Here is a 23,050-nt window from a genome sequence, read left to right as displayed (position 1 = left end):
ACTTCCAAAGGCAGTCACCTCGATACAGCTCTGCCTTGGGTGGAATTCCCCCTAGGCAACTAATATCTGGGGGTGCTCTTGGCCAGGCTGGTGTCGCTCTCTTGGCTCCTCATCCAGGTGAGGAGTTTTCAGTGCGCTCCTACAAAGTGGCTTGGGGTTAAGGGCAGGGCAGCCGTGGGACAAGGCCAGCCTGTGTGGCTTTGCGGATCGTGGCCGTGCAGATTTTGCCTTGCACAACTGCAGGGGGCGCCCTTCCTAGCCTGCCACTGGCAGCTGCTTTATACAAGGAGGCTCCACCTAAGAGCTCCTCTGACTGAAGGCATCTGCTGCTTAGTAATGTTTGCAAAACCGCAGAATTCAAGTCACTTCTCTCACTGTCCAGGCACTTCTCTTCTCTGGCTCCCTTTGAGGTCACACACATTCATAACCTCTCCAGTGGGGCAAATCCCGGTTCCTGGGGCGGGCAGGTGGACAAAGGAGGTGGGTTTCCATGGGCCTGCCCTGGCCTCTTTCCTGTGCCAACAGGGTCACCTCTTAGTCCAAGCCTCAAACTTCCTGTCCCAGGCTCCCGCCCTCCAGGGAGGAAGGTCACCAGCTTTGTCTACCTGGCTGCGTCTGTGGGCCAAGATCCACGAATTCCAGGAGACACCCTCCCTGCTCCTCATAGGAAAGGGAGAACTTTACAGCAGGATCTCCCTGGGGACCACTGCAGGCCGAAGGGACAAGGCTCCGTTTCGGATCTCATGGGCTTGGGAATCCTCGTTTCATTCCCGCACCCTCCCTGCCGTCGTATGAGTCCACATATGAGTTCACGTATGACGCTAGAGCAGGGCAGCCTTCCCCACACGCAGAGGACTCCCCCTGCAGTGGCCCCCAAAGGCTGTCCTCTGCAGCCAAGCCCCACAGTCCTGCAGAGGACTCGCCCACGCTTTGCCCACCATGGGACCCCACCCCTCTGTCCAACCTGCTTTGACCCAAGTGGGACCCGTCAGACCCACTCTCCAGAGAGCTCTGGTCACCTGGCCCAGGTCATGGCAACCTGAGGAGAGGTGGCCATTCTCCGTCACAAGCTAGCCAGCCTCGAGGAGAAAAAAGCAAAAAAAAGGCACGACAAGAAAACCAGAGGTGACAGGTCACCTAGACTGGCCAGTTCCTGGGTCCACTGGCTCCTGAAAGCCAACTGTACCTCCCTGCCCGGTGCCCCTGGGACACTTTGTGGAGCCTTCCAATGCCCCCTGCCTCTGCTGGAGCCACTTTGAATGTGTTACTATTCCTCAAAACCAAAGAAAACCAACGCCAAAGTCTCCAAGCACCCCCACCTGCCTTGCCTCACCGCAACCCCACCCCGCCCTGCCTGGGCTGGCACTGCTCTGGGCTCCGGACAGAGGAGACAGGTCCCAAGCTCATGTTGAGCTTCCTGTGCCTGGGGTGTTCACCGTCCCTGTCCCCCTGCAGCTCCTGGCTGTGTGCGTGGCACTCAGTGCACTGTCATTCAAAAACTTCTTTCTGCTTCGAGACAAGTCCAATGCTCCCTGGGCGCTTCTTGGGAGCACTGCTGTGGTTGTCTACCCTCCCGAAGGTCCTAGAACAGTATCATTAGATATATCCCCAATCCTCCCCTGGAGAGGGGGTTCAACTCTCCCATTTTACAGCTGGAGACACTGAGGCCAGACCCAGACAGACGCCAGGTCCCCTTACCCCACGGGTCAGGGCCATCGCAGCCCTTGCTCCTCTGCCTCCGAGGCACTCCTCCATACGGCAGAGGAGCACGCAAGGCCCCCAAGTTTATTTTGGCAGTTTCTGCCATTGGTCACATCTCTGCCAACTCACTGCCAGATAAGTAGGGGGTTTGATTTTTAAAGTCCATCTACCAATGCGGTTTGGGAGACAAGTGCAAAGGAAAGTGTGTGTGCACGGGCATGTAGTGAGTGGGTGTGGGGTGCCCCGTGGTCTCTTGGCACGGCTGGTCTCCCTGTCTCCAGCCCACCCTCCCCGCTGTCCCTCTGAGCATAGTCCTCACCTGACGACAACCCTGCAGCTGCTCCCAGCTCCTACAGGGAGACTCCATCCCTCAAGATAAAACCCAAGGTCTATCACCGCTAGGGTAGGTCCTGCCTACCTTTCCAGAACCTTCTCCCACCCAATTCTCCTCCCGATGCCTCACACAATCCTCCAGTCACACCAGATGTCCTCCCTTCATGGGACATGTTTGCTCCACCATGCCGTTTCTGTGCCTGGGATATGTGCTCCTTTTCCTCCAACCATCAAGGCCCCAAACTTAGCTATCACCTCTCCCATGAAGCCTTTCCTTAATGCCAAGCCACTGCCCGTCGGGCAGAGTCAGCCGCTCTGTATGCCTCTAAATAACAGCTAGTATTGGGGGAACAATTTACCTGTGTTACCTCATTATCCCCATTTTACAGGTGAAGACATTGCAGCACAGAGAGGTTGAGCGATTTGCCCGAGGTCACACAGCTACAACGTGATAGTGCCAGGCTTCCAACCCAGGCAGTCTGTGCTCTTGCTCTCCCCACCACACTGTTCCCAGGTGCCCATGTCACACACAACACCAAAGCAGTGTGACGAGAGGGAAATCAAAGACGAGCTCCTGTCTGCCCGCGTGTCTTGACTGCTACCCTGAGAGGAACATCTTGCACTCCTGTGTCCCCAGCACCCAGCACGGAGCCTGACACCAAGTGGGGGTGGGGGAGGGTCTTGAACAATCCAGTGAAGGAAGGAACACTCGTGTGTGTGTGTGTGTGTGTGTGTGCGTGTGTGTGTGTACATGTGCACGTCCTCAGACACTCTCCAGCTCGGGACCGGCGCGGGTGGGGAGAGGCCCAGTTCCAGCTGCATGAATAGTTAAAGCCCTTAAACCACGCTGCTTCATCACCGATATTTTTACAAAGTTGTCACAGAGAAATATCATTTTTCTTCCTCTTTTATTTCATTTTCTTTGGGATATAGTAATTAACAAAAGCCGTTAGATGCCAGCAAAACTGTTTCTTTTGAAGTTTCTACATGGCTGTCACCCGGGAGATAAAGGCAGATTATTCAATCTTGACATTATAATTGTGGGTGCCAGATAAAAGCGTGGATTAGACACTTCACAGCCCCTCTCGGAGGGAGGATGAGATCACCAGGCAGCCGCCCCCCTCAGCTGGAGGGACAGGAGGGCGGTGGGGGGGGGCAGCCCGCGTCAGGGGTGGGGGGGTGGCTCGCCACATGGCTTGGCTGCTTTCCTTTTGAGTTGGACGGTCCCCAAATCACACAACGTTAGATGGAAAGGAAACGTACTTCATACCAAAGTGGACCGATCTAGAAGTCAGGAGCAAAACTCTTGCCCCTGCCCTTGAGGAACGTGGCATCCAGGCAGAGAGACACTCAGGGCGGGTCACCACGAGGGACAGCGGGCCTGATGTTGCACTTTGTAGGAGAAGCTGGAAACCCAGCTCGAGCTCTCAGAATGTTGGCGAGGGTGCCAGCCTGTGGTTAACGTGCCGCCAGACCCCCTCCTCGCCCCTGCCCTGTTCTGCCCTGTGTCTCGGGGCTGTGCTTTCTAGGCTCCTGTGTCAGTTGCGCTGAGGCAGTGGCAGGCTCTGGAGCAAGATGGGAAGGTGGGAGGTGGGTGGCAGGGAGAAGCCAGGGTGTGTCTCCTGCCTCTCTCTGCCTTGGGTCGTTGGTGGCAGTGCCTGTGTCTCTCTGTGACCCGCTGAGGTTTCAGGTTGGCCGGGTCATCCTGGCCCTGGGGTCCGCTGACAGCACCGTGTCCCCACCTCCCCAAGGGCTGCAGCGGGTGATGATTGAGTCGCCAGTCCTGGTGTTAAATCCCCCCCCCCCCCGTTTTAAATACCCACAGTGGTTTATGAGTTCCTGGTTGGACTCTAACTGATACAATCCATACTTTTATTAACATTATTGTTATTTAACACAGTGAAGAGCAAAAAGCTTGTCTGTGGGGGGCTGGATAGGGTATGGAGAACACCAGTTCCTGACTGGTTTGGATAAGCTGAATTTCAAGGTCACAGTTTGGTTCAGGACTGACCTGGGAAATCAGACAGTATCAGTCCCTGTGTGGTAGAAGCTTCCAGTCCTCCCAGTGCACATACTGTCCAGGGCGCCTGAATTCTGGCCCTGCTGCCTCCACTAAAAAGCTGGCCTCTCCCTCTCCATCGCTGGGGCCCTGCCCTGCCCAGCCTCTCCCGGGCGGCGGCACCTCCTGGGGACGAGGTGGCACTGCTGTCAGATGGCCTGTTGGGAGGGTTGGATGGATCCGAGCAAGCAAAGGACTTTCTCCTCCCCCCACCCTCTCCTGCCTTCTCCTGGGCGGCCCGGGCCACAGCGAGGAGTGCAGGCAGTTTTGGCACCCAGGGCCCCCCTGCCCTTGAGGAACGTGGCATCCAGGCAGAAAGCCACCGAGGGCGGGTGGTACGAGCTAGTGGGGAAAGCAGCCCTGGGCAGGGGCAGGGCGAGAGCTAGTCGCCCAGGCTTGGGAGCTTTGCTCCTGACTTCTAGAGTGGGCAGAGGCTTCCGATGGGGCCTGCTCCTCCCCAGTCTGTCCCAGTTCCCACCAGGCCTGCCTTATGCATGAATGGTGCCTGTAGGCATTTGAATTCACAACCCTTGGTCTCAACCAATGTGCCCATTTTATAGAGGGAGTACTGAGGCCCAACAAGGAGAAGTGATTTTCCCAAGGTTACACGATGGTTCGGGAGCAGAGGCAAGAGCAGAACCGAGAGATCGTAGATTACGTTTCCCGAGTGCAGAATGGATTGGCAAAGACGGGGACGTGTTTGTGAAGTGACAGCGTGTGCTGGTGCGGAACGAGTGGCGCGTACTGGCCCGGCAGTGCAGGTGTCCTGTGTCTGCCGACCGTCCAGCCTCGTCAGGAGTGACGGCAGGAGAGACACCAGCAGTGAGGACAGAGCCGGGCAGAGAGGCTGTTCTGCGGGATCTTAGCAAAGTGCCTCTCTGCGCTCGGTATCACGAGAGATTCGGCCAGGTGCCCTCCCGGAGCCCCCCCACCGCGCCGGGCTGGGATCCTATTTCCTGGGCAGAGCTGGGAGGAAGCCATCCCCTGCAGAAGCCAGCCGAGTGCATGAGGGTCCTTAGGAAGGAAGGTCGAGGGGGAGACGCTGGGAAACATAAATCTGCCGGCACGGCTCTCTCAGAAAGGGTTTTAATTAATTGTTTTTATACGACATAAGAGCAACTCATTACCGAACAGCTTTGATTTGTGACACCTGCATTATAGATGATTTTTAAATTAACATTTCCCCAATAAAAGGTGTCAGTAGAGAGCTGAAGGCGCCCAGAGAAGTATAAAAGGATAATAGTATGAAAATACAAATAAACACCAGCCCAGCCTAACAAAGGGGGCTGCTTAATCAATTTTACAATTAATTAAGGCTGCCTGGGATAGCTGGGGCCCTGGAGGCAGTTCAAGGTACAGGGCTGAGGCTTAGCCACGAAATGCTAGGAGGAGGGAAAGCATTTGAGGCTCAAGAGAAAAGCAAGGAGCACGGAAGATGCCCTGGCAGGCCTCCCTTGGGGGAGGGAAGCAGGAGGCAGATCTGTCCTGGTGAGTCTTCTTTGTTGTCCTGGACTTGTCATTTGTGCATTCGATGCATGGCAATGAGCCCAGGCACAGGCAGGGGCGTGGCCACTGGAGACGCTGAGGGTGTCTGGTGCACAAAGAGTGAAGGACGGAGGAGGAGACAGAACTGGTAGTTCTAGACCATAGAGGCCGCTGAAAAGTCTAATACAGCATCGGAGCTGTTTTCAGAGGCCGTTGGAAGAGTTTTGGGTAAGGGAAGCGCACAATAAGATTTCCATTGTAGACAGATGCTCCTGGCTTCAAAGTGGATGATACGGTGGAAAGGTAGAGGGAGAAAAGAGGAGTCACACAAGCGAGACTCGCTGATGGGTTGAGTTCAGAGAGCAGTGGCTGAGACGGAGAAACAGGTCCAAGAGAGATACGGAAGCCGGAGCCCACACGCAGCTCTTTCTGCTCGGTGCCTGTGGAAGGGGAGGGCAGGAGCGGGTCAGGATGACTCTAGCCGAAGATAGTGCTGGAAAGGCAGCTGTAAACAATGCACAGATAAGGTCCCTGCCCTCAAGGGTCTCACATTCCGGTCTGGACAAACAGAGAAAAGACCCACAAAGGAAGGAACAAAGGACTTCAGCGAGTGCTGGGAGGATGAAGAAAATCAAACCAGGTGCTGTGGCTGGGACTGCTGGGGCAGGGATTGGGAAGGTGACATTTGAAGTAAGGCCTGAAGGGTGGGGAGCCAGCCAGGCCAGCATCTGGGGAACGGGCGGTCCAGGAATCCGTGTGGCAAGTGCAAAGGTCCTGTGGCTGGGATGAGTAGGAGGAGGGGCCAGCATGGCCCTCGTCCTCCCCCGTCTCTACCGCACTCTCTCTTAGTCCCGTCTTTCTTTTCCTCTGGTTGACCAAGATGGGTAATATAATTGGTGCACCATTCTTTAATTGGTATATAATTTGAGGACTGGTCTCATCTATACATGGAGACCATGGAGCCTAGAGAAAAGTTCCCAGGGCTCCATCCCGGGCCCCCTACGCCCTCTCACTGAGGGACCTGACCCCTCCAAGGGAGCCAGTCTCTATCTCTACACCAACAACTCCCATCTTTATCACCACCCCAGACCTCTCTCCCCAACTCCAGATCCATGTGGGGTCTCCCAGAAACTATCTTCCTCCCAAACTCCGTTTCATCCTCCACATTTCCAATCTCAATTACAGATGCCACCGTCCGTCCAGTCAGAACAGAGACCTGGGAATGGACTTGCCTCCCACATATTCAAGTCCTGCTGGCTCTTCCTCCTCAGAGCCCTTGAACCCATCTTCTCCACCCCTGCACTGCCTTCCACCCACTCCAGCCGTCCGCACGTCTCACCTGGGTGACCACACAGCCCCCGCTCCTCCCAGCAGTGCACCCCGACACAGCGGCCACAGGAATCCTTCTAAAGCGAAAGTCCATCCACCCTGTTGTACGGCTGCCAGATAATGTCAGGGGGCTTCCCTTGCCCTTGGGCCAGAGTCCAGACACTCTCGTCACGCTTATCTGGGGTCCCTGAGGTCTAGCCCCTGCCTACCCCCTAGAGTACCATGTTGCCCCGCACACTTTGCTGTCCAGACAAGGGGGTCCCCCTTCAGCTCCCCAGATCCTCCTTGCATCTCCCACCTTCTTCTTTCACACCTGTGGTCCCTCTTGCCAGAACATTCCGGGTGCTCCGCCCTGTGCCACCCACCCCACCCCACCCACCGTTGTCTGGCCACCTCCAACTCCATAGCCCAGGCTGCGCGTTCATCAGATCAAATCCTCGGCAGCCGTTTGCTCCATCGTGTGGTTCCCGCCAGGCCGTGAGCTCCTCTGCACCAGGAACCGTCTCGTGCACCCTGCATTCCCAGCACCCGGGGGCGGACCACATGCGCCGAAGGAAAGGGGAAAGGAACGAATGAGTGCATGAACCAAATGATGTCACCTGACACAACACGCCTCACACTTACTAGGACTTTAGCTGTTTAATGAGGCCAACAAGGACAAGCGTCTTTACCTTAGCAGCACACGTTTCACTGGCTGGTTCACATCCTCACATGTCCCCTTAGAAGGCCGCTCTCCCAGGATGGATGTTGGTACATCACTGGGACGGTGATGGGGGAGGGGACAGAGGTCCACTGGAGACAGAGCATCTCCTGCTTGCAGGGAGCCAGTGGGCTTTGAGGCTGGTGGAATGTCTGTGCGGTCTGGGGACCAGCTGGGTGCCGTCCTCTCCACGTCGCCCCAGGGCCCAAGAGGCCATGGCTGTCAGCAGGGGTTCCTGGGTGGGAGGTCTGGGTGTTGTGGGCCCCCTTTGCCTGATAGGGATGTGAGATGGCTGGGTCCAGCCCACGTGGGCCCTCCCCCACAGGGCATCTCCAGCCCACACTTGGGTGGGGAGAGGGGCTGAACAGCTGGGCTTGCTGTGTCCAGGACCCACGTCAGATGGGTGAGTGTGTCAGAACACACTGTGTAAGCAAGGACACCTCAAGATGGATGTTGGGACCTGGAGCTCTTGGAGGCTTGAAGCCAGTAAGTAGGGCCAGTGTCACCAGCAGAGCTATGGGGGGGGTGGCGTCAGACCTATTCACAGAGCTGGGGGGGGGGGGTTAGGGTCAGGGTCAGGGTTAAAGTCAGGGTTACCAGAGTGGTTACAGGGAGTTTACCTCTAGCCAGCTCCTCAGGCAGACCAGCAAGCAGCGGAGAAAGGCTGGGGTGGAGGTCAAGTTCACACACACGGGTCCCTAAGAAAGGAAAGAGATGGCCTGTGCCTGAAGGAGCCCAGGAGGGCATCTTGGAAGAGGTGGGCTCCAGCTATGCCTGGAAGGATGGGGGAGGTCAGAGAGCAGGAGGTTTCTAATCCAGCCATTGCTTCCTTCTGCCCCAAGACCTCCCTCCAGGAGGAAGCAGTTCTGAAGGCCTTTCTCCCTCTCAGAAGCCAGACGCAGCCACCAGCGACGCAGCCACTGAATGCCACCATGGGAACAGACGTGGAGTCCAACCCATCCATTTCACAAGTGAGGAGATGAGGCCGGAGAGACAGGAAAAGTCTTCCTTTGCATCTGAACACTGCTCTGAATCCAGTTTCTCCCCACAACCCTGCACGGCAGGCTTCACTGCCCACCCCGCCCCCCGCCACTGGACAGAGGAGGGAACCGAGGCCAGGAGGGGGCAAAGGGCTTGTGGAGGTCACACAGGACCGTCAGAACGAGGACTCAAACCCAGGCTGCTCTGACCCCAAGTCTAACACCCTTACGTGAAGTTTTCTGTCTTTGGTTCTGATTATTCTGAGACACAGAGAATAACTGGCAGTTGATGCTAAAAATACACGTAGCTGTTTTGATTGACAATATAAGCCCAGGGATGTACAAACACGGAATGATTCTATTTTTCTCTATAACTGATATCAGCTTTGCTTTGCAAGCCGCTGCCCCCACAAGCTGGTAGTTGAGGGGGAGGAGGGGGGGATGGAAGAAAAAAACTTGCCAAATAATGGTATCTTCATTCCTTCTGACAATCTTCCTGGTCGCATTTTACATTTGTAGCTGTCGCTTTTTAATTATTAAAAATTGTCATTGTCCAGTTCAAAGCCACCTCCTACGTAGCTTCTGTGAGCCCCAGCAGCAGGGGTGGGGGACTGGGTACTGCCCTGCAGTGCCACCACCTGTCTGCTGACCCCGGCCCCTGGGTCTCTCACAACAGCTGGCCTCCAGCACTGGGGGAGGCCAAGTGCCAGCGATGTGGCGTTGGAGGAGGCCTTTGGGTGCTGAGCTGACACCTGCTCCACAACCTTCTGACATCCAGGAATCCACCGACCACCACCCACATGGCTTCTTCCTCACTCCCGGCAAGTTTGGGAAGAGCGGCAAGGCTGTTACCAACCCGTGAACTCTGCTCTTCTCTTTATACAGAGAAGGGGGCGGGAGCCACCCTGCTTCTGCCAAAACGCCTCTCTCTTAGCAAACCCTGCATTATTAGGTGTGGGAGCGATTACTCACTCTCCACCAAAATGCAATCTTCTCTAACAAAACGTGGCCAGGCTCAAAGTCCACATTGACATCCAAACCAGGAGTCAGGAGTCCACAAACGATGACCCACGGGCCAAATCTGGACCACTATTTTTGAATGGCCATGAGCTAGAAATGGCTTTTACATTTCTTAAAGGTTGAAAAAAATAAAAAGAGTAATATTGATGACACATGAAAGTTATATGAAATTTAAATTTAGGTGCCCATGAGTGAAGGTTTATTGGAGCGCAGCCAGGCGCTTTCATTTGCATATTTTCTATGGCCGAGTTCAAGCTACAAGGGCAGAGTTGGGTACTTGCAAGGGAAAGCGTGTGGGCCACAAGGCTGAAGCTGTTTCCAATCTGGCCCTTTACAGAAAACATGTGCTGACCCCAGGTCAAGACTACATCTCCCAGCCTCCCTTGCAGCTAGGTAGGGCCATGTGCTAAGTGCTCACACTGGAGGGAACTGGAGGGGACAGGAGGGGACGTGGGGTATCTGGTGCCCCTCTGTGCTCTCTTCCGTCCGTGGCAGAGCCAGGCCTGGCAGCTCCCTGCTGTAACACTGAGAGCACCGGGAGGCCCCGAGGGGTGGCCAGGCAAGGCGTGGAGGACCCCAGTGCCCGACTGACCATGAGACTCAGCGCTGCCCAGCCAACTGGGCCACTCTCCTTAGAACTGTGAGGTAAGAAAGAAGAAACTTCAATCCTCCACAAGCCACTGAATTCTCGTGATACAGCAGCCCCTCCTTGCCCCGACTAGCAGCTGGGCACTGTCTCCAGAGTAGTCTGCCTGCCCGTCCCAGTTGTCTTATTTGAGGACATTGTTCTCCCAGAAGGCCCGCTTCATAGACGGAAGAGGCTGACCTCGCCACACACAGGTGCTTCCCTGCAGAGCTGGTAAGAGAATTATTCACATTAGAGTTCTTTCGTCTGCAAGGAAGACAGAGGCTGCTAACTCAATCAGAGAGACTCAGAGGCAGTGCCCGACGGTTCAACTTAAAATTCTTCCACTTTACAACAGTGCAAAAACGACACATATTCAGTATGCACCTCAACTTCCAATGGGGCTGTGTCCCGAAAGTTGAAAATATCGTAAGTAAACAGTGTATTTCTGACATATATTTTCAGCTTACGGTGGGTCTCTTGGGACATGGGCCCACCATAGGTGGAGGAGAATTTGTAGTTCATACTATAAGCTGATCCTAGTCCAAATTCCTAAACAGAAGGCCAGGGGCAGCCAGGCTCCGTGAGGACCAGAACTGCAGGACCGTCAGGGACAGAGCTGCCCTTGCTGGATCAGGGGTCTCCTGCATGGCATCGGTGTGCCTTTCTGTCCCCTTTCTCAGCCGGCCAGCCAGCTCCTGCAGTCACTCACAGCTGGTGCCTGCTGGAGAAGACGGGTCTCCAGCCCTAAGTCAGGCTCATCAATACTCCCCACTTCCAGGCTCAGTCTCCTCCTCACCTTTCCCCAGGTAGAAATCAGATTGGCCCAGCTTGTGTTTGGGGGCCGGACCACCCCAATCACATGGCGTGGGCAGCCTTTGCTTCTGTGCCCAGCCCGGATCAGTCAGCGGACGTCTGCAGGACACAAACCTGTGGCACCAACACAGCCGGTGCCCACACAGCAGGCGGGGCTGGGGGGACGGGGCTTTCTCTTAGCCAGGAAACCAACCCTCTAGGGGTTCCAGCGTTCCGTGGCTAAGGGCTTGGACTCGGGACTAGAACGCTGGGTTCATCTCCACCTCGTACGTGCTGTGTAGCCGCAAGCAAATTAGTACATTCGTTTCTGCTTCTATGAAACAGGAGTCATAATAAAAACACCTGCCTCGTAGGATTGGCAAGAGGGTAAAACGAAGTAATACATATAAAGCGCTTAGAGCAGCACCTTCTGACACGTAGTAAGCTTTCAGGGAAGGTTAGTGATTAGAATTATTATCATTATCTCTAAAACAAGAAGGGCCTAAGTCAAGGCTCTATTCCGTTGCTGTAAAATCTCCCATGGTGTGCTCAGCGAATGACCCAAGTCAGCCTAAGAAAAGCACAGTGACTTGGCCATTGGTCACCTTCATAAGGAGCACAGGGCACAGGGCTGCCATGTACCAAGGACCCACTCACTCTCTGCCAGGCCTGTGCTTGGTGGTCCAGACCTACGGTCCCCACCCCTGGGGGATCCCTGTTAGGAACCAGCCAAGTCACTACCTGAGCTCCGCCTCCCGCCCCCCCAACCTGTGGAAATTATCTTCCATGAAAACCAGTCCCTGCTGCCAGAAAGTTTAGGGACTGCTGCTCTAGACTAACGTGCATTGATCCTCACCGTGAACCAGTGAGGATGATGCTCCGAGAGAGGCAGTCAGTTGCACAAATGCACACCCTTTAGGATTCGTTCCACGGTCTGTGTGTCTCCCTCAGCATGGATAACCGAGGGGTCCACCGCAGCCCGGTTGCTGAGTCTTGCCCATCTGGAGATAGACTCGCTAAAGGCAGAGCGAGAGGTTCCGAGAGCAAGGTTAGGGCTGGACTCCCGGTGGGAAATGGAAGGGAGAGGTGATGTGGATGGAGTGGGAAAGGAAGGGCAGGACCATCCTGGGAAAAGCGCAGTAGGACTGGGGCACGTGGGGGACACGGCCAAGAGCTTGGTCCAGCCTTCCTCGATGGGCAATCCAATGTATCCATGTAGCCAACAGAGCCCTGTCTGGCAGCAAGGCCAGCGGCCCTGGATGCTCATCCTCCCTGTCCCTGTGTGACCTTGAGGATGAGGCCCTGCCCCATGTCCCAGCCACATATGCTAGACCAGATGACCCCAAAGCCCTGTCAACTCTGGTCCCACTATGGTGATTTCCCAGTCTCTGTTGTGTTCTTGGAGCAGTCCCAGAGCCCATGGCCTCCATCCCAACCTGGGACCAGGGCGCTTCACTCCTCCATTTATTGTATGCTTAAGAGTCATGGAAAAAAATAAATAAAACTATTATCCTCAAAACCCCAGTAGGTCTCTTAATGACTACTCCACTAATTAGTAGCAGCTGTTAATGAAGTGTGCAGGTACAAGCCTAGCCTCGTCAATTAATCCATACATGCTCCTGGGCTGCAGTAATATTTAAAAGGGAAATCGATGCCTGACAGCTGGGCCTGGGGAGGTCGGTCCGGGTGGGCAGGGAAGGTGTAGCATTTCAAGGAATTTGTAACTAAAATAGCTTATGCCTGGAGCACAGTGCAGGGCCAGAAATGGAGCCGGCCCTCAGGGGCGCAGGGATGCAGGCATGCCCGCAGGGCGGGGCAGAGGGGCTGGGGGCAGGGAGAGCGGGCCCCTGCTCCCTTCATTGGTGGGCAGAGCGCCCCATGCCAGGACAACAGGGGCGTTCGGGGCTAGCATCCCTCTCTGTTTCTTTCCAGTCCATCATATTAAAAAGGCCACTTATTCCTGCAGGTAAGTGGTTGGGGCGGGGGCTGCTATTACCTGTTCTTGGCAGATGTGGGGATCAAGGCTCCACATGAGCCGTTGTCTCAGCCAAGGTTGCCAAGCGAGCGAGAGTAACAATCACCTTCCTGGCCTATTGGGGCTAAACCCCTTATAGACATCACCTCAGGCAATCCTTACACTGGCCCAAAGAGATGCGCGCTATTGTTCCCCTCTTTTGGAGATAAAAATACCGCAGCTTTGAGAGGTGAAAGTAACACTTGCCCACAGTAAGAAAGCTGGTCGTTGGCACGGCTGGTGCTCAAACCCACGCAAGGAAGCTCGAGTCCGTAACACTCCCAGACTCTTAAGAAGTGACAAGGCTTGAGCCCTATGGGACGAAACCCAAACTCCTTGGCATGGTTTACAGCACTTGGCCCCGTGCATTAGTTTCCGATTGCTGCCGTAACAAAGGAACGCACACTTAGTGGCTGATCATGACGTAAGTCTGTCATCTTGCATCTGAAGGTTGAAAGTCTGATGGGTCTCGCTGGACTAAAAGCGAGGTGCTGGCGGGGCTGCTTTCCTTCTGGAGGCTCCGGGAGAGTCTGTCCTGTCGCCTTTTTCAGCAGCTGGAGGCTGCCCGAATTCCCTGGCTCAGGGCCCTCCATCTCCAAGCCAGCAATCGCGTCACTCCGACCTGGCTGCTGTTGTCACATATCTCTGACTCTCTCCTCGGCCTTCCTCTTAGAGAACATCTGTGATTGCACCAGCCCCCGTGGATAATCCAGCATAATCTCCCATCTCGACATCCTCAATCTAATCACATCTGCAAAGTCCCTTTTTGCCATGTAAGGTGACATAGTCACAGGTTCAGGAAATTAGGACATAGCCATCTTTGGGGGGTGACATTAGTCTGCCTGCCACACACCCTCCCCTTCTATTTCTTCCCCCAGAGCCACCTGTGCTCGGCCCTGTGTCAGCCAGCATCCTGTCAAAAAGACAAGACCACTCTCAGTGCTTCCGACACAGGGGATTTAATACAGAGAATTAGCTACACAGGTAATGAGACAGCTGAGAAGGCAAACAGAGGCGACTGAAGACACTAGAAACTAGCAACGTCAGGAAACAGCCTTTTCGAACCTCCCCATCCACTCACACAGACACATGCAGTCAAGGTCAACGGCTCCCTCCTCCAAGCTCGGGCGACCTAATGCCAGAGAAATGGTCGAGGTCTGTGAGCCTGTCTGGTCCATAGCGTGTCCTCAGCACTGAGCCCAGAACAGGTGCTCAGAGGAAGGTCACCTGGGCCACCCTGAGATCTCCCTCCTCCACACTGGAGGTGAGGCGCTGCCCCAGCCCAGGGCTCCCGGAAGAGGTCACGGTGCCGGTGAGACAGGTGGATAAGTGCAGCCACTCAGCAACTGCTGTTCAGCTCCTGAAACCACAGCTGCTATGACAATGTGCACTTTGCTGCCCATCACGGGCTTAAACCACGTGGGTCTTACCTATTCGGAGAAAAACTGTGGGGGGCAAGCAGATCACCCCCTTTCGGGGAAGAGACCCTGGGCCCAGGGCATGGGGTGCCTGCCCTGGATGGTCTGGTGCGGATCTGGCACTGAGCTTGCTTCTGCCCAAAGCTGTGGAGCCCGGCAACCTACCCTGTAGGAGAGACGGGAGGCACCACTATTAGAACCACAGATTAATAACCTTTCCCCGACTGGACATTACTCCACAGCTCCTCGTCCCCAGCTGCTTACACTGAGATCTCTGCTGAAGGGGAAGGGCGGGGACTGGGGGACTGTGCCAGGGAGGGAGGGAGGGAGCAGGAAGGGTAGGGGAAGGCAGAGTGCCCAGGAAGCAGCCCTCAAGGGTCAGGCCGGAGCAGGACACCTAACGCCATTGCATGATCCCTCCACCCTGGGTGCAAGTCACCCCCAGCCCTCCCCGGGATGAGGCCCCCTCCAGGGCCCCATCCTAGTTAGTGTCCACTCGCTCCCTCCCACCCCGAGAACAGGCCAGATACGGTGGGCAGGGCGGGGGTGGTCCTGGGCTCACTTCTATCTCAGGTGCCCTCCTGGCACATCAATCTGTCTCCAGGTCCTGACCACTCTACCCGTCCCCATCCCGTCCTCAGTGTTTCAGCAGCATCCTAGCGAGCACCCCCGCCTCTGGCCTCACCCCTCCTCTGTCCTTTACACTGCGGCCAGGACTGTTTTTTCTGAAGTACATCTGATCACTTCGTCCCTCACCTAAACCCTTCAGTGGCCTCCCGCCGTGGCCAGGGACATTCAAGACGCTCACAGCCCAGCCCTCAGCTCCCTCGCCAGCTCCTTCTCCTCCCACCTCCTGCCTTCCAGATGTCACTGTCCAGGAACCTCCCTGTAGGTGCACACACACATACACACACATGCTCACACGTGTGCGCACACATGAATACACGCACTTACATGCTCATGTGCGCGCACACACACACACACCCCCATTATTTCTCCTTTCCACTTGCTACTCTCTCTACCTGGAATTCTCTTCTCCCCCTACCTTGTGAATAAGCTCATGGTCTTACGAATCTTCAGACTCCTGTTCCAAATCCTGAGTCTCTGGAATTCCATTGAGGAGTCCCCCTCACCCACCCGCTGTGTCCCCACCCCAACCCTGCACCCCCTGCTGCCACGTCTTATTCCTCCATCTGTCTCTGCCCAGCCGTGACCCAACCTGTCCTGTGTGCCTCCCTCATCAGCTATAAACTCCTGGCAACAGAGACCCAGGCCCACCTGAGGGCCTAGCATGAGAGTGGTCACCAGGCAGGAGCTAACACAGGCTTGGGGGGGGGGGGCAGGTGGGAAAGGCAGTGGACGCAGGGGGCCCGCAGACACGGTGGGGTAGGAAACGGGCTCTGACCACCGGATATCCAGTCATAAGCAGGGATGTTCTGCTGTATGTCCCATCAGGACCCTCCCTCCTTTTAACATCTCTGGTCCCATCAGGATCTGAGCAACAAAGAATGGACAGAAACCAGTCTGGCTGCTTGCTAAAGTTTAGGATATGTTAATGATGTCTTAATGCCTACCAACCCCATGGGAAACACATATATCCTTTCTCAATCTTATTTCAAAGGACTCCATGTGAACCAAGCTGTCTATAAGTTCAAAACTTCTGGGTCATTTGTATCATCTTCTTGGGAGCATTGAGCATCCTACGATATTTACCACCCACCCTTGAGCATGGCAAGGGCTCGGATGAACGCGGGCTTAGGTGCATTGCTTGACGTCTTGCTGCATGAATCCGCCTTGTGACAAGTGATCCAACTGCCATTCACTCATCGATTCTTCTACCAGCTACTGCAGTTCTCTAAGGGCCGGGGCTAGAAGAGCAAACCCAACAGTGAGGTCCCTGCCCTCAGGGAGCTGAGATTCTAGTGTGGGAGACAGAAAACCAAGCAGCAACTGTGTGATGTGGTGACAGAGAGAAGCACAGTGGAGGACAACAGGCAGAAGGAGGGAGCAGGAAGGCTGCAGGGCGGGTTGCTACTTCACAAGAAGAAAGACAGGGCAGCTATTCCAGGCCCAAGTGAATGCAGCAGCCCTTTTGCTTGAGAGCTAAGGAAAGTAAGATCGTAGAGAACTGTAGTGACAGCATCTAGTACTGGAGAACAAAGGGGAAGGAGGGACCACTCCAGGACACTGGGAGAACCGAGGCTAGCTCCCCCAGACACCACCAGGGCTCCCCGACATTGTGGTCCAAACACCCCTCCCTCCAAGTGCCTGCACAGAAACACTGTCTTGCGTGGAGTGTTCTCCTTCACACACCTCGCCACGCACACTTGCTGTCTTCTCTGAGCTTCTGTGCAACCATGCATGGACTCAGGCTGTTCTCTGCCCTGGAATGATCTTCCTTCCTCCTCCTGTAGGTGCCAACTCAGTGCGCTTCCAGGGAACCGCTTCTGTTCAGGCCTCTCACTCCCCTGGGTGCCCAGGCTGAGGGGCACCGGGCACTTTCTACTCTGCAGAAGAGGTATTTCTGGACACACACCAGCTGCCCCATTGTGCACCTGTGTGCACGTAAGGACCGTGGCACGTTCTGAGCAGCCCCAGTGCCCTCTGTCGTGCCTCAGACGATGCTGCACACACAAAGTGGGGAAGGGGTGGGCAGCAGTTTCACCTAGATCTGCTAACACTGCAACAAGCTAGCTCTGGAACCCTTGTGTCTGGCCAGTTTCTGTCCTGTGTCAGGGACACCACCTCATTCATCCTCACCAGGCAGGACAGGGTAGTTGGGTGCACGGCCAGTCCCAGCGGTGACGAGCCATTTGTGCAGGTCACACAACTAGTGGTTGAGCTGAGTGCGCACAGAGCTCCACGGACTGCAGACTTCTCTCCGCTCTCTCCTGTTGCCTGATCATACATAGGAGGTGCTCAATAGGTATGTGGTGAGCCAGGGAGTGTCTGAACAGAAAACACGCACACTGTCCCCTCTCCGGTCCTGCACGTCCTCCATGTGTCTCCAACTAGGCACGTGGCCTGGGCTGGGCTTCGAGGTCAGCCCACTGTCCTGCCCCCAGGAAGGGAAGCTCTTCTGGTACCTTCTTCAGTGTTGTATTTGGGGGGAGGGCCTTTATCCAGCCACTGATCTGGCTTCTTCACTCAGCCTTCTCGAGAACTTTCTAGACCTTCCCTCCAACACTGAAAGTAGGAACTCAGTTTATAGGTTCTAAGGCTGTCCTGAGTGACAACCTGGAATCAGCAAGTGTCGGGCCTAACCGGCCAGCCCTCTGCTCCCGTCCAAAGGAAGGGAGTTGATCCCAAAAGCCCAGAGAGCAAGCAGTAGGCCAGGCCCGGCCCTCCAGCGCCAAGCCACTGCCCTTCCCACCACGCCTAGGAACAGCACCCCCTTTACATTAAATGCTGCTAAGAAAAGTGTGAACTTCACTAGCCATGGTGGGCTAAGCTAGAACTTCTTGACGCGGCCCTGTGGCTGGGATGAAATGTGGGCATTGTCTGCGGGTTGCAGAGAAGGTGCAGACATGCGCCTGTTCATTTGTCAGTTACTGTGAGGAAGCTCTCATCACGCGGCCCAGAGCACAGACGCGGATGCTCCCTGCGCATAATCAGACCAGGGCTGTCATTTTGCAAGAAACGGGGTCACAATTATGTTAATAAGAGGCACACAGATTTCTCACCTATCTGAAGGGGAGCTTGAGAAGGAATTAATTCTCAGAGTGGTGAGGCAGATTTGATTGCTGGCGGTTCAGAAGAAATCGGCCCCAGCCTGGAGTGTGAGCCTGCGACTCCCTGCGCCCTGGCACTCTCCCGCCTCACCCCTCCTCACAGCAGACCCAGCCCTCCCTCTGCAGAGCCAGCAGAAAACGGGCAGGGAGGAAAGCCGTGACAGTCGGCAGATGACAACAGAAGCTGCGAGACGCAGGAGCAGGCGGAGAGAAACCTCACGACTCTGCAGGGAGGAGTGACTCAGGGGGCCCCACACGGCCACGTGGCTCAGGCATGCCGTGTCACCCCTCATGTGGGTCTAGGGACCAAGATGCCAGAGCCAGGCATAAGGCCTGATTCCACCCTCTCCTGTCCCCTCCTTCCCCAAGATCTTTCAGTACAGAACTTGTTAAATGGTCAGCAGAGTCCCAAGTCATCCTTTATCGGGGGATGAAGGCAGAGGTCGGCTTTGAGAAAGGGAGGAGGTACCCACACATGCACACTGCTCCCCAGAGGGCACTGCAACCTCGTCACTAGGAACCACTGAGTGCTGCCAGGTAGCATCCTGCAAACAGCTGGCAGGAATACCCACCACCCCCAGCCCCAACTGTCCCCCAAAGAGGTTCGCAAAGACAAGCCACGTGAACCAGGACAGAAACCGGCCAGACACAAGGGTTCCAGAACTAGCTTGCTGCAGTGTCAGCAGATCGAGGGGAAACCTCTGTTTCATGCAGAGCACAAGACAATGTTGGAGGAAAGAACCTTCCTGAAAGTCTGCCCACCCCCGGCCACCTCCAGAGGCAAGGCCTGTGCTGTGCCCCAACCCTGCAGAGGCTGTGAGGGCAGCTGAGAAGGGGGCTGCGCCTCCCGTGCTACTTGCCAAGGCCCAGATCTGTTTCTAGGGCCTTCATTCCTAGCACCCATGGCCAAACTCGCCAGGCCTTTCCACTCCAAAGAGCTCATTAATTCAATAACCCCACACACGGGGCCCTCCCTAAGGTCGCCCATCTCAATTCCACTCAAGTCAGACCCCCAGACTCAAGCGTTCCTCCTCACTCCCCACCCCCAATTTGCCCACCCATTTGATGACTCTGATCCTTGGATATTGGGGACCTACCCCTGCTGGGTACCGTCTAAGCACCGGGGATACAGCCCTGAGCCAAACAGCCACGGCCCCCGCCCTCCTGAAGCTCAGTCCCACAAGGGGTCCAGACGCCCAACCTGGCTGGGCTGCGCAGCTGGAAGGTGCTCTGACGGGCAGACACAGGGCACCGCAGAGCACAGGAGAGGGTCGGAGGGTCAGAGAGAAGGGAGGAGTGTCTTCCAGGTAGTGGGGAGTGCATCTGCCAAATCCCGACGGTCAGAGGAACGGAAAGTTCGGCACACCCCATGGTCAGCATTTGAGGTGGAGAGTCGCAAGGGGAGAGGTAGCGGTCAGATCACAGCCAGCCTCCTAAGCCACTTTAAGGGTTTGGAATTTCTCCCAAGAGCATTGTAGAGTCTCTGAAGGCAGGGACTTCATCAGATGTGTGATGGAGAAGAATTCTTCTGGCTACAGAGAAGAGGGCGCCGCGCAGAAGGAGGCCGGGAGACCAGTTCCAAGGCTGTTGTCGTGGGCAAAGGCAGAGGTGAGCAGAGGATGGTGGGAAAGGAAAGGGGCCCTTAAGAATAAGGTGGAGCCTGTAACATGTGGTCATCAATGGCCACGGGGGATGGCAGGGAGGAGGAACCAAAAATACTTCTGATAATTATTGAGCACTTCCTGTGCGCCAGCCACTGCGGTAAGCGCTTGGCTACATGATCCCGCTTAATCCAATGACAGCTTTGTGAAGCAGACATGGCTATTGTCCCTGTTTTACATACATGGAAACTGAGGCTCAGAGACGTTACCCTCTCTGACTTACCCGAGGACAAAGAGCTAACAAGTAATAGGGCCAGGATGATTCCAGACGTCTGGGACCAAGTGGGTGTGAACGCCATTGTCCTGAGAGGGGGCCAATGGGCACAGTTGAGGACCTGGAGCATATTAAGGCAGTGACCAGCAGTAAACTGTGTGGTCTGAAGCCCAAGGGTGAAGAGATAGATTTGGGAGACTCTCTGGAGAAAGGAGCCCGGGAATGGAGGAAGAGGTCCCGCCGGCACGTGTGTAGAATAAAAAGAGGCCAAGGGCGGGGCTCTGGGGACACTGGCATGAAGGAGGTGGCCGAGCAGGACTGGGAAGGAAAGGGTTAGCACTAGGCCTGCAGTCCATCCTCTACCTGTGTGAGGGACACCGGCAAGACAGAAAGATGACCCATCAAATCCCCTCATAATCCGCGGGTGACAGAGCCCTGGCAAACACACTGGTGATGCTGGCCAGCAGAGGCTTCTTATCTCTGGAATGCTTTTAGCAAGACGTTCCCTATCTGCCCGGGACAGCTCACAGTAAACAAACCTGGAACCCCTGGATTTATGGCTCTGGCTCCCTGGAAAAGGCTGTGCAAGCTATACAACTGTCAGGGAACAAAATGGAGCTGTTTCGTCACCAAAATTGCTCCCTTTATAGCAAGGAAACCTCGCGTGTATCGCATGGAGACCCCTTGTGACAAATCTGGGCAAGGGCGCAGCCCGATGTGGCGAGAAAGTCGTACGGGGCTTCCCCTGCGCCTCTCAGCTATTTGTGCCCTTGCAGTTATTAGTGAGGCTTAACGCTGGGTAAGATCTCTGAGTCTTATACATCTGATTTGACAGTCTGACCCTCTGTAGTTTATCTCACAGACAGAAACCTACTAAACCGTGCCACGATGGTTTGGGTTTTCTGCCCAGCTCCGGGGCTGAGCTCGGCTAGGGGAGCAGCCACCTGATCTTGCTGAGGAGCAAGTACCTGGCCACGGAGAGGAGCCACGGAAGGTTTGTGTGTCGGGCTAAGGTGTGGATTTTGCCCAAATAGAGGCAACTGGACGCCACAGAAGGCCTGAATGGAGGGGAGTGACAAGGTCTCCCTGCGCCGCTGTGTGGGAGATGGGGGGAGCGGCAAGCTTAGAGGCAGAGAGCCACGCAGAGCCTCGTCCGGGAGGAAAATCTTGGGGCCCCGGACAGGGCAGCGGCAGTGGGAGTGAAGAACAAATGGCGAATTTAAAACCTACTTAGGAGTTAGAATGCACAGAACTTGGAGATTGGGTGGGTCTTCGGCCGGGACAGTGAGAAGGGGTGTTGAGATTTCCCGCTCGGATAACGGCAGTGGGGGTGGGGGGGAAGGACGGTGCCAGTCACAGCGAGGGGAACATGGGACAAGCAACTTGGGGAAGATGGGGGGTTTCACTTTCAATGTTTCAAGTGCCTTTTCCACATCCTCATGGAGATGCCTTGTGGTTAGCTGGGCACGCGGTTCTGTAGCTCAACAACAACATCTGGGCTGGAGATAGAAAGTGGATCTGCGCTACAGCAAGGTACCTGAGACCCGGGAAATTCATAAGAACGTGAATTTGTTCCTTACAGTTCTGGAAGCCGGGAAGTCCAAGATTAGGGCACCAGCAGATTCGGTGTCCGGTGAAGGCTGCTCTCTGCTTCCAGGGTGGCACTTTGTTGCTGTGTCCTCACGTGGCAGACGGGCAAAAGGCAGAAGGTGCCTAACTAGTTCCCCCAAGCCCTTTTGTAAGGGCACAAATCCCGTTCATAAGGGTGAAGCCCCTTAATCACCTTCCGAAGGCCCCACCTCTTACTAGTATCACACTGGGTCTCAGGTCCCAACATATAAATTTTACATTGAACCCATAGCAGTCTACGCCTGACCCTGCAAAATTCACGCCCTTCTCACATGCAAAATACATTTATTTATCCCATCCCAATAGCCCCAAAAGTTTTAACTCTTTCTAGCATCAACTCAAAAGTCTGAAGTCTAAAGTTTCATCTAAATATCATCTAAATCAAGTATGGGTGAGACTCAGAGGTGTGATCTACCCTAAGGCAAATTTCCTTCCAGCTGTGAGCCGATGAAATCAAACAAGTCCTGTGCTTACAAAATACAAAGATGGGACAGGCATAGGATACACATTCCCATGCAAAAGAGAGTAACAGGAAAGAAGAAAGGGGTAACAGGTCCCAAGCAAGTCCAACATGCAACAAGACAAACAACATTGTATCTTGAGCCTTGGGACTAATGTTCCCTGACTCCATGTCCTGCCTTCTGGACACGCTCAGGCTGGGGTTGGGCCCCGGAGGCTCCCAGCAGCCCCACCCCCACGCAGCTCTCAGGGGTTGGAGTCTCCGGCTAGCGTTACAAGCTGGTGGCTCTACCATTCTGAGGTCTCAGGGGTTGTTCTGCCTCCACAGCCCTACTGGGCACTACCCTTGTGGGCACATTCTGTGGCAGCCCCACTCCTACGGAAATTCTCTGCCTGGGCCCTGAGGCGCTCTGACGCATCCTTTCCGAATCTAGGTGGAAGTAGCCTTGTCTCCATGGCTCTTGCGTTTTGCACCCCTGCAGAGTCGGCACCAGGTGGGTGTCACCAGGGTTTATTGCCTGTGCCCTCTGGAGTGGCAGCCTGAGCCACACCTGGGCCCAAGCAGTGCCACACCAGAAGGCACGAAACATGAACTTGAGACAGCTCTGGGCAGCAAGCCCCGAGGTCCCACAGGCAGCCTGTGCCCCTCCCTTGAAACTGTTCTGCCCTCGAGGCCCTGGCACTCGGGGCCTGTGATGGGAGTGGCAGCCTGGAAGATCCCTGAACCACCTTTAGGGTCATCCTCCACTGTCCTGAGGAATAGCTTCTGGCTTCCTTCTCTCCAGCTAATCCTATCAAACAGTGGCTTGGCCACACCCTTGGTCTCTCAGTTTCTATAGGCTGAGCATTTTTAAGTTCTGCTTCTCTTTTGCTTATAAATTCCATCTTTAATTTGTT

Source organism: Eulemur rufifrons, chromosome 28 (assembly GCF_041146395.1).
Source record: "Eulemur rufifrons isolate Redbay chromosome 28, OSU_ERuf_1, whole genome shotgun sequence".
Lineage (NCBI taxonomy): Eukaryota > Metazoa > Chordata > Mammalia > Primates > Lemuridae > Eulemur > Eulemur rufifrons.
Note: the sequence above shows the minus strand (reverse complement) of the source record.